General features: G+C 46.2%; 1 long non-coding RNA gene across 1 annotated transcript; it reads left to right on the top strand.

The window, feature by feature from the left end:
• Window positions 1–503: 503 nt before the first annotated feature.
• Window positions 504–7,045, top strand: LOC144586256 (uncharacterized). Its single transcript, XR_013540977.1, has 2 exons — window positions 504–729; window positions 6,389–7,045. It is a non-coding gene; the product is annotated as an uncharacterized LOC144586256 (long non-coding RNA).
• Window positions 7,046–10,288: the final 3,243 nt, after the last annotated feature.

The raw sequence follows: 10,288 nt of genomic DNA, 5'->3' as shown, positions 1-10,288 counted from the left end.
CCAAGCGAGTTCCTAATCTTCATATAGACCAGCCGAGGAATTCAAAGCCCGTTGGATTAAATTTTTAAAAATGTGAACGAAAAGCTGAACACCAGAAGAAGGCACTTGGCAGGAATCTGAAGAGGATGTGGTGGTTTCTGCTTTGTGCTTCCTGATGCCTCAGGAAGAAAGGGGATACGAAATCTGCAAACTTGGTGTCTTCTCCAGGACATATTTGCCTACAAACACCGTCTGACTCCGTCCTCATGTTTGCTCAAGTTTGATTGCTACTGTAGTGAAAAACAACCAGATACCAACAGCTCGAGGTTCATCTAGATATAACAGGCAAGATGTTCCTTAGAAGCTGGAACTATTTTAGTGTCCCAGAGATGTCATTCTAGCAGACCTTCATGCCGGAGTAACCAACCGTACAGGCAAACACAGCCTGCGCTTACTTCCTGATGACCCATCATGAAACCAGCTAACTTGCAAAGCAGGAGGAATATAATATAATATAATATAATTTATTGTCATTGTAAGTATATACACAGTATACCATACAACGAAATTCACAGACACCCAGAGACCAGACACATGCACACACATAACATTCCCCAAACACTCCCCACCCACTAGAAGTCCCCCACTAAAAATACAAACATCTACACCTCAGGCCAAGTAACACAGTCCAACTAATTATTCACTACTGGTGGTCTTTAAGCTCATTATTAATTGCAATTATAGCTCTATGTGATTGGGTTCTTTTCCTGAAGAGGGCGGACCAAGGGATTCGGCGGGAATAATGGCAGGAGTCGATGTAACGGTCAAAAACGGGTTGGTTTTATTAACTTTTACATCAGATAACTCTGGACCGAACGGGTCCGGCAACTCTTCATCAGTCAACAAGTTGTACTTCTTGGGTTTTGTCCCAGGCATAACATCTTTACTCTTTACTGTTTCTTCACCCCAAAACGAGTGATTGCGTTCGGGCTCGCGACCGACGCAGTCAGAACTGAGCAGGTAGTCCTGCAGCATGGATGGACCACGGTCGACCCCTCCAGCCTGGGGAGGAAAGGGCTGACACCACCAGGGGTTGCCTTGTCCATCGTAGGGCGAGAAGCCATACCCCCTCCCGGTTTCCATCCCTCTTTAGACTCACGAACTCCCGTTTGGCTCAACTCTTTCGGCAGTGGTAGCAAGCCGTCTTCCCTCATCAGATTTGGGAAGTTCTTAACCAGAGTCGCAATTCTCTCCCTCTCTGCTCCCGTCTCTCTCGTTTGGGTGCCTTTCTCTTCCCTTTCTCCATTTCCCCCTTTCTCTCCTCTCTCCTCCTTTATAACCTCATCCCATCTCCAATCTCCCGACTCCTCCCCCCAGTCTCTTGTCCTTTCCGCTAGGAACACCTCTATAGCTTTATTAGCGCCCCCTTCTTCATCATCTAGCTTTATTAATTCTCCCACAGCACATTCTCCGCCTCCTTCTTCTTTTGACGCCTGTGAGGACGGCTCACTTTCCTTCCTCCGCTCACACGCCCCCCCTGAGGAGTGGGCCGTCCTCTCTTCGGATTGCGGTAGCATCTCTCCCTGTCGGGAAAAGTAATCCGCATTAGCATGGGCACTTCCCTTACGATATTTCACTGTGAAGGTAAATGGCTGCAAACTCAGGTACCACCTGGTCAACCTAGGATTCACATCCTTCATCCTGTTCAGCCACTGTAGTGGGGCGTGATCTGTGATGAGCGTAAAGGGTGCCCCTAACAGATAATACCTTAAAGCTTGTATAGCCCATTTAACTGCAAAAGCCTCTTTTTCTATAGTCGAATACTTCTGTTCCCTAGGGGTTAGCTTCTTGCTTAAATACATTACCGGAAATTCTATATCATCCTTTTCTTGTGATAACACGGCCCCCACTCCACGGTCTGAGGCATCAGTTTGGACTATGAAAGGCCTGGAAAAATCTGGGGCATATCTACTGGGTAATTCTGATAGTATCTGTTTCAACTCCTCAAAAGCTTTGGTCTCTTCTTCCCCCCAACAAACCATTTTTGCTTTCTTCTTTCTAGTCAAATCACTTAGAGGAGCCGCAATATGGGCAAAATTGGGGACGAATTGCCTGTAATAACCTGCTAACCCCAAAAATCTCTGTACTTCCTTTTTTGTCCGGGGTACGGGCCATGCGGTCACCTGGTCAATCTTGTCTGACACGGGCTGTATTCTACCTTGTTTCACTTGAAATCCCAAGAACTTCACCCCCTTACGTGCCACTTTGCACTTGGTTGGATTGACTTTCAGTCGAGCTTTTTGTAACACCTGTAACACCTTCTCTAGGTGCACTAAATGCTCCTCCCAGCTTTTACTATATATAAGTATGTCATCAATATAAGCTCCGGCAAAATCTTTAACGGGGGCTAACACTTTATCCATTAGTCGTTGAAACGTCGCCGCTGCCCCGTGCAAACCAAAGGGCATACGCGAGAATTGGTAAAGACCCTTAGGGGTTACGAATGCTGTCTTTTCTTTATCTTCTAGCCTCAAGGGTATTTGCCAATATCCCTTGGTCAGGTCTAATGATGTTAGGTACTCCGCCCCTCCCAATCGTTCTAGCAGGTCATCAATTCTTGGCATCGGATAAGCATCGAACTTGGACACCTCATTTAATCTGCGATAATCGATGCATAGCCTAACACTCCCATCTGGTTTTGGCACCACTACCGGATAACTCCTCCAGGGGCTATAAGATGGCTCAATTACTCCCAGTTGAAGCATCTCTTCTATCTCTTTATTGATAGTCTCTCTCAGGTGTCTAGGCCAACTCCTACTTCCAGATCTGACTATGACTTGTGGTTGTGTGTTAATTGCATGTTCGACTAACGTGGTGTTACCAGGTTTTCCTGAGAAAACCTCCTTGTATCGGTGTTCTATCTCTCTCATCTGCCTCTCTTGCTCTGTGGTTAACTCCTCTCCCAAATCTAATTCTACTCCTTGCCGCAAAAAGTCCTTTGTTTCAGGTCCAAATTCTTCGTCTTTTACTTCTCCCCATAATGCTTCTCTCTCTTTCCACTCCTTTAACAAATTTACATGAAAGATACCTTTCTTTTTAACTTTGTCAGGCATCCAAATCTCATAATCTACTTCTCCTATTTTTCTCAACACCTTATAGGGACCTTGCCAAGTGGCGAATAATTTTGATGAAGCCGCTGGCATCAATAACAAAACCTTCTGCCCAGGTTCGAATTGTTTCGTCTTAACTTTGGCGTCGTATCTCCGTTTCTGTCCTTCTTGGGCCTTCGCTAAATTCTCTCTTGCCAAAGAGGCCACTAACTTCAAATGTTCTCTCATTTCTATGACATGTTTAACATTCGTTTGTACCTCATCTCTCCCACTTTCCCATTTTTCCTTGACCAGATCTAATATACCTCTGGGGTTCCATCCATACATCATCTCAAAAGGTGTAAATCCCGTGGAAGCCTGTGGAACCTCCCTCACTGCAAACATCAACGGCGCCACTAGCAGGTGCCACCTTTTCGGTTTTTCCATCACTAATTTCCTTAGCATCCCTTTAAGGGTTTTATTAAATCTCTCTACTAACCCGTTGGTCTGAGGATGATAGACTGCTGTATGGAGGGGTTTTACCCCTAATAACCCCCACATTTCCTTCAATGTTTGTCCCATGAAGTTGGTACCCTGATCCGTCAAGATTTCTTTCGGAAAACCTAGCCTGGTAAATACTTGCAACAACTCCCGAGCTAACACTTTAGATGTCGTGGACCGCAAGGGCACCGCTTCCGGGTACCTGGTAGCATAATCTATAATAACCAAAATATGGGTGTGACCCCCTGCCGATTTGAGGAGGGGCCCCACGATATCAACCCCTATCCTCTGGAAGGGCTGATCCACTAGGGGCATGGGTATCAAGGGAGCTCCTGGTCTGGGTTTGGCTTGAGTTTTTTGGCACTCTGGGCATGTCTGACAATAGCTTTCTATTTCTTTCTCCATCCCTGGCCACCAAAACCGTTGTTCAATCCTGGGTCTCATCTTATCATATGCTAAATGTCCCGCCATAGGGATATCATGGGCCAAATGTAAAATCGCCATACGCCATTTCTGGGGAACAACCAACCGCCTTTCCCCCTTCTCTGCCACATTATACAACAACCCATTGTCCAAAATCATCCCCTTTTCTCCCCCTACTACTTCGCCCACCTCACGCGCGGCTCGCAGGTGTTCTTGCAGCGTGGCGTCATCTTGTTGTAACATACGCATGTGGTCGCGTGTTGTCTCCTGTAAGAAATCATCTCCCACTTCAATTTTAACGCAGTCTCCTTGCATCACTTCTTTACATTCTGCTAACGTTCTATCTCCCACCCAGTCTCTTCCCAATAACATTTCTCTTGAAAGTCCTGGAACAATCCCTACTTTCATTTTCCGTTTCTCATCTCCAACTTTAACTTCGGCCCACGTCGTCTTATAGGTCTTAGAGTCTCCGTGTATGCATTTCACCGTAAACCCTTCTTCCACCCCTTCTAATTTTATGTCCCGCACTAAGGTTCTGCCACATCCTGTATCAATTAACGCCTGTTTCTTCTCCCCATTCACCCATGCAACCACCTCCCAACCTGCTTGTTTCCCGGGTTTCTCTTGGGTATTATTCGATCCTCCTACCCAAGAGCAGTCTGTCCCAGGGCAATCCCGACGCACGTGGCCTGGGGTCCCGCAGCCGAAACATACAAGCCCCCCAAACACGCGGTCATCCACTGTAACCGGGCGCACCGGCTTCGGCCCCATAGGTTCGAAGGGGCGTCCGCGGGGGCGAGCTCCTCCTGGCACGTCCATCCCTCTCTTTACTCCTCCGCCTTGTGTCTGCGTCCCCGCCTTCTCACGAGGTCTCCCACGTTCCCCTGAGAAGGCGGGGCCTTCTTTGATTGCTTCTTCTGAGGCGCAATAGTCTTCGATCAGCTTGATGGCTTCTTCCAACTGCTTTGGGTTATTCTTCTGCACCCACCCTTTCAGATTCCCGCTCAAAGTCGTCACCAAGTGCTCTAACACGAACGCCTCCATGACTTGTTCTTTAGATTTGTCCTCAGGTTTGATCCATCTAGTCATGTTAGCTTTCATTCTCTGCACCAAAGTTCGCGGATGTACCCCAGGTTTCCACTTAAGTTCCCTGAATCTTTTCCTATACGCTTCCTCCGTCAAGTTAAGAGTCCTCAAAATCGCTGTTTTTACAGATTCGTACTGCGCGGCTTCTTGGGGGCTCAGGGTGTCTACCACCTCTTGTAACAGTCCTGTCAAGCAAGGTACCAATATTAGAGTCCATTGTTCTTTAGGCCACCCAGCAGCTACCGCTACTCGCTCAAATGTATGGAGATACGCCTCCGGGTCATCACTGGCGCTCATCTTCTGTATTCTGATGGGGGCAGGGCCGGCCACCAGACCATTCTTTATAAACACATTATTCTTTGGGATTCTTTCATCGTCTATTCCCAGCCTCATCATGTGTCTGGTAACCAACATTTGCTGTTCCGTCAAATTTTCGATCATCTTCTCCTGCCTCTCTATGGTCTTCAGCATCCTCGTCATCTCTTCCTTGCCTCCCCATTGGTCCGCCCCACGTTGGGCGCCACTGTGATTGGGTTCTTTTCCTGAAGAGGGCGGACCAAGGGATTCGGCGGGAATAATGGCAGGAGTCGATGTAACAGTCAAAAACGGATTGATTTTATTAACTTTAACATCAGATAACTCTGGACCGAATGGGTCCGGCAACTCTTCATCAGTTAACAAGTTGTACTTCTTGGGCTTTGTCCCAGGCACAACATCTTTCCTTTTCACTGTTTCCTCACCCCAAAACGAGTGATTGCGTTCGGGCTCGCGACCGACGCAGTCAGAACTGAGCAGGTAGTCCTGCAACAGGGATGGACCACGGTCGACCCCTCCAGTCTGGGGAGGAAGGGGCTGACACCACCAGGGGTTGCCTTGTCCATCGTAGGGCGAGAAGCCATACCCCCTCCCGGTTTCCATCCCTCTTTGGACTCACGACCTCCCGTTTGGCTTAACTCTTTCGGCAGAGGTAGCAAACCGTCTTCTCTCATCAGGTTTGGGAAGTTCTTAACCAGAGTCGCAATTCTTTCTCTCTCTGCTCCTGTCTCTCTCGTTTGAGTGCCTTTCTCCTCCTTTTCTCCATCTACCCCCTTCTCTCCTCTCTCCTCCTTTATAACCTCATCCCATCTCCAATCTCCCGACTCCTCCCCCCAGTCTCTTGTCCTTTCCGCTAGGAACACCTCTATAGCTTTATTAGCGCCCCCTTCTTCATCATCTAGCTTTATTAATTCTCCCACAGCACATTCTCCGCCTCCTTCTTCTTTTGACGCCTGTGAGGACGGCTCACTTTCCTTCCTCCGCTCACACTCTAGGATAAAAACTATTTAGAAAACGTGTGGTCCGAGTCTTAATTGTTCTATATCTTCTGCCAGACGGTAACAGTTCAAAAAAGTTATAAGCAGGATGGGAAGAGTCTCTCAGGATGCTGTGTGACTTCCTCAGACAGCGGGATGTGAAGATGTCATCCAGGGTTGGTAGCTGGAGCCCGATGATATTCTGGGCAATTTTAATGGTTCTCTGTAGAGCTTTTTTGTCCGCTACAGAGCTACTCCCAAACCATGCCAGAATGCCATAAGTTAGGACACTCTCAATGGTGCTACGGTAGTAGGACAGAAGTAAATGCTGTGATAAATTTAACTTCCCGAGCATTCTCAGGAAATACAGCCTCTTCTGTGCCTTCTTTATTAGCATGTTGGCATTTATAGTCCATGAGAGGTCCTCTGAGATGTAAGTACCCAGAAATTTAAAACTACCAACTCTCTCCACTTCCTCACCGTTTATGTACAGTGGTAAATGTACATTTCTCTTCCTCCTAAAATCAATTATGAGTTCTTTAGTTTTTTTGATGTTAAGTGTGAGATGATTTTCTTTACACCATAGTATCAATCTTTGTACTTCCTTTCTATAAGCAGACTCATTGTTCTTATTTATGAGTCCCACCACTGTCATATCATCTGCAAATTTAATAATTGCATTGGTGTTATATAGTGGGGTGCAATCATGTGTGTACAGGGAATAGAGGAAGGGACTTAGCACGCAGCCCTGGGGAGCTCCTGTACTTAGTACCAGGGTAGAAGAATGGTGGGATCCCATCCTTACTGACTGTGGCCTATCTGTCAGAAAATCCTTTATCCACATGCAGATCTCCTGAGGTAATCCCAGGTTGATCATTTTAAAAAACAACCTATTTGGTAGAATGGTGTTAAAAGCAGAGCTATAATGTGTGAACATCTCCTGCTACCGACAATTAGACTGCTCTCGGCAGTTACAGTGGTGAAATCGTTGTTTAGCGAAATCATTGTCTAGCGAAAAGCATTTCCCCATTGGAATGCATTGAAACCTCTTTGATACTTTCCAATGGGGAAGAATCGTCGTTGTCTAGCGAAGATCGGCCACAGGAAAGCTGCTTTGCGAACCGCCGATCAGCTGTTTAAATAGCTGTCTTGCGAAGCTTAGGTCCCGAAAACACCCGTTTTGCAAGCACGGAGGGAACTGTCAAAATCATTGTCCAGCAAAAATTGGTTTGCGAAGCAGGGACCAAACATTGTCCAGCGAAATTCCCCCGTAGGAATCACTGTTTTGCGAATTGCTATAGCGATCGCAAAAAGTCAATGTTTAGCGAAAAAACTGTCATGTGGGGTAACTGTCTAGCGAGGCACCACTGTAGTTCTAATGACATGCTAGCAGTAACTAGGACTTGACCCCTGATCTAGGCTGTGGACGGGTGCTATCTTCTCAGGGACGATTGGCTCCCAGTTTGCTTCGAAACACTTCCTGTACTTCTGAGGTTTTCAACATTCCCGTTTCATGGCAGCTGAAGATGCCCTATGGTGGGCCAAAAACACCACCTTTGGATAGCTGCACCAGTCAGAATATTTTGGCAGGAGGCATCCTTCCGACACCACAGAGCAACGTTACTTGCCAGCCTCTCACGGCAAAATCCCGATTCAAAGACGTTCATGGCTGGAGTGGGTTTGGAAAGGAAATAAATCCTTTGTTTCAACAGAGGCTGATCACCAAGATCTGTCGGCAGAAAGACCTGACGATGCAGCTGCTCTGCTGACTAAGTTTGGCCAACGGAAGAGCCCAAAAGGGGGTAGGGGTGTTGTACTCTAGAACCGTGGTTCTCCAACTGGGGTCTCCAGATGTTCTTGGACTGCAAATCCCAGAAATCCTGGCCAGCACAGCAAGTGGTGAAAAGGCTTCTGGGAATTGCAGTCCAAAGACATCAGGGGATCCCAGTTGGAGAACCACTTTTCTAGAAGGTCTTCATGCGTGTGGTATCAAATGCCTGTGTAATAATGAGACGACCTCAGAATTCTTATGGTCTTACTGGGGAAAACATTCTTGTCTCCCCAACAGGCCAGATGTTCTTCTCCGGCAAAAGGAAGAAGGTAGGCATGGTTGAAAGGAGGGATGAAATAATAATGAGCCTTCAAGGCCCTTAAGATTGTCAGCTCCCAAACCTTTTATCCTTCCGCCTGCAGCTGAAGACCCATCTTTTCAGACAGGCGTTTAACAATCACGATTAAGCCCCTGAATGTCTTTTAAAAGTTAAGATAAAGTCTTAAGGTCTACCCCCTTTTAATTATTCAATTGTACTTTAATGAGTGTACAGTTTAGAGTCGTGCCCCGCTTTACGATTACCCCATTTAACGATGAATCCGCTTGACGATGATGTTTTTGCAATCACAAAACGATGGTTTGAATGGGGTTTTTCCGCTTTGCAATGATCGGTTCCCTGCTTCGGGAACCGATTTTTGCTTTACGATGATCAAAAACAGTTGATCATCGGGTTTCAAAATGGCTGGCGGGTGTAGAAAATGGCTCCCTGCTGAGTTTAGGAGCCATTTTTCACTTTACAGGCACCCGAAAATGGCTGCCCCTATGGAGGATCTTCACTGGACAGTGAGTTTTCAGCCCATTGGAACACATTGATTGGTTTTCACTGCATTTCAATTGGCTTTTTTATTTTTCTTTACGACGTTTTCGCTCTACAGCGATTTCGCTGGAACAAATTAACGTCGTTAAGCGAGGCACCACTGTATTTGGTTTTTAATGTTTGACTTATATTTTTTAAGTGTATTCTTTTAATATTGTGAGCTGCCTTGGGTTCCCTTATTGGGAGAAAGGCGACCTATAAATAAAACAAAGAAACACAAAATAATAAAACATCTCTCGGCTTCCAGAATTTTGGAAAGAAAGCTGTGCTTCCATGCTCTGATCCAGACCCACACCATAGTGCTACCTTCTAGGAATGATCCCGCCCCGCCCTTACTTTTCCTTATTTTTCCGTTATTAAGGATTGATTGGGTCAGAACGTCTGGAGAGGTCAGTGGTTCAGGCCTCTGGCTTTAGAGCCAGAGGTTGGGAGTTCGATTCCCGGCTGGGCTTCTTCGACGGGGGCCGAAGTCAATAATCTATAAGGTCATTTCCCGTTCTGCAGCTCTTGAAATTATTATAACAGAAGGAACAAACAAACAAACAATGCAGGGGCTTCTGAATAGAACTGAAAAGGGATCTGACTCTATTAGGTTTTCATAGGTGTGCTCTCCCGATGTCGAAATACTCGTGTGAATTTCTCAACATATAAGATGGGACAAACAGTTCTGAAGCTATCCTCCCGGGTTGCTTGGAGGCTTTAAAAAGCCACAAAAGAGGCGCTCATTTGTCTGCTTAGATTGTCTGCTTCGAGTCCTCTGTCCTTCCCTGGGCATTGGGGGGGGGGAAGGATGAGAAGAGAGAAGCCTCCCAAGCCAACGATTTTGTGGTACCCCTTGGGCATCTCCGGAGATCAAAGGGTTGAGGCACTCTCAATAAACTGAGGGATTGGGAGAGAGAAAGAGAGAGAGAGCGCACAAACGCACACGCACACGGCTGAAAGAGACAAAGGCAAGATTGAAAGAGATAGACATCACTCTCTGCTCTGATATTTCATCCACCTAAGACCCAGTGAGGACGTTCAATGTGCCCTGCACATAACATAACAATTTTTTTAAAAAAAAAACCTGTTTTCTTAAAATATTCATTCATTCATTCATTCATTCATTCATTGGCGGGAGGATTTTCCTCAATCATGCAAAGAAACGTCTGGCCCATTTCTAAAACAGGAGGGGCCTCTGAATTAAATGACTGAACAACGGAAGCCCAGAAAAAGTCAGGAGCAATATGGAAACTGCATTATTTCTTTTAAAAGTTTTTTTTTTAATTAA

This window comes from Pogona vitticeps, chromosome 1 (assembly GCF_051106095.1).
Source record: "Pogona vitticeps strain Pit_001003342236 chromosome 1, PviZW2.1, whole genome shotgun sequence".
Lineage (NCBI taxonomy): Eukaryota > Metazoa > Chordata > Lepidosauria > Squamata > Agamidae > Pogona > Pogona vitticeps.
This window is presented reverse-complemented; position numbering and strand designations above follow the sequence as displayed.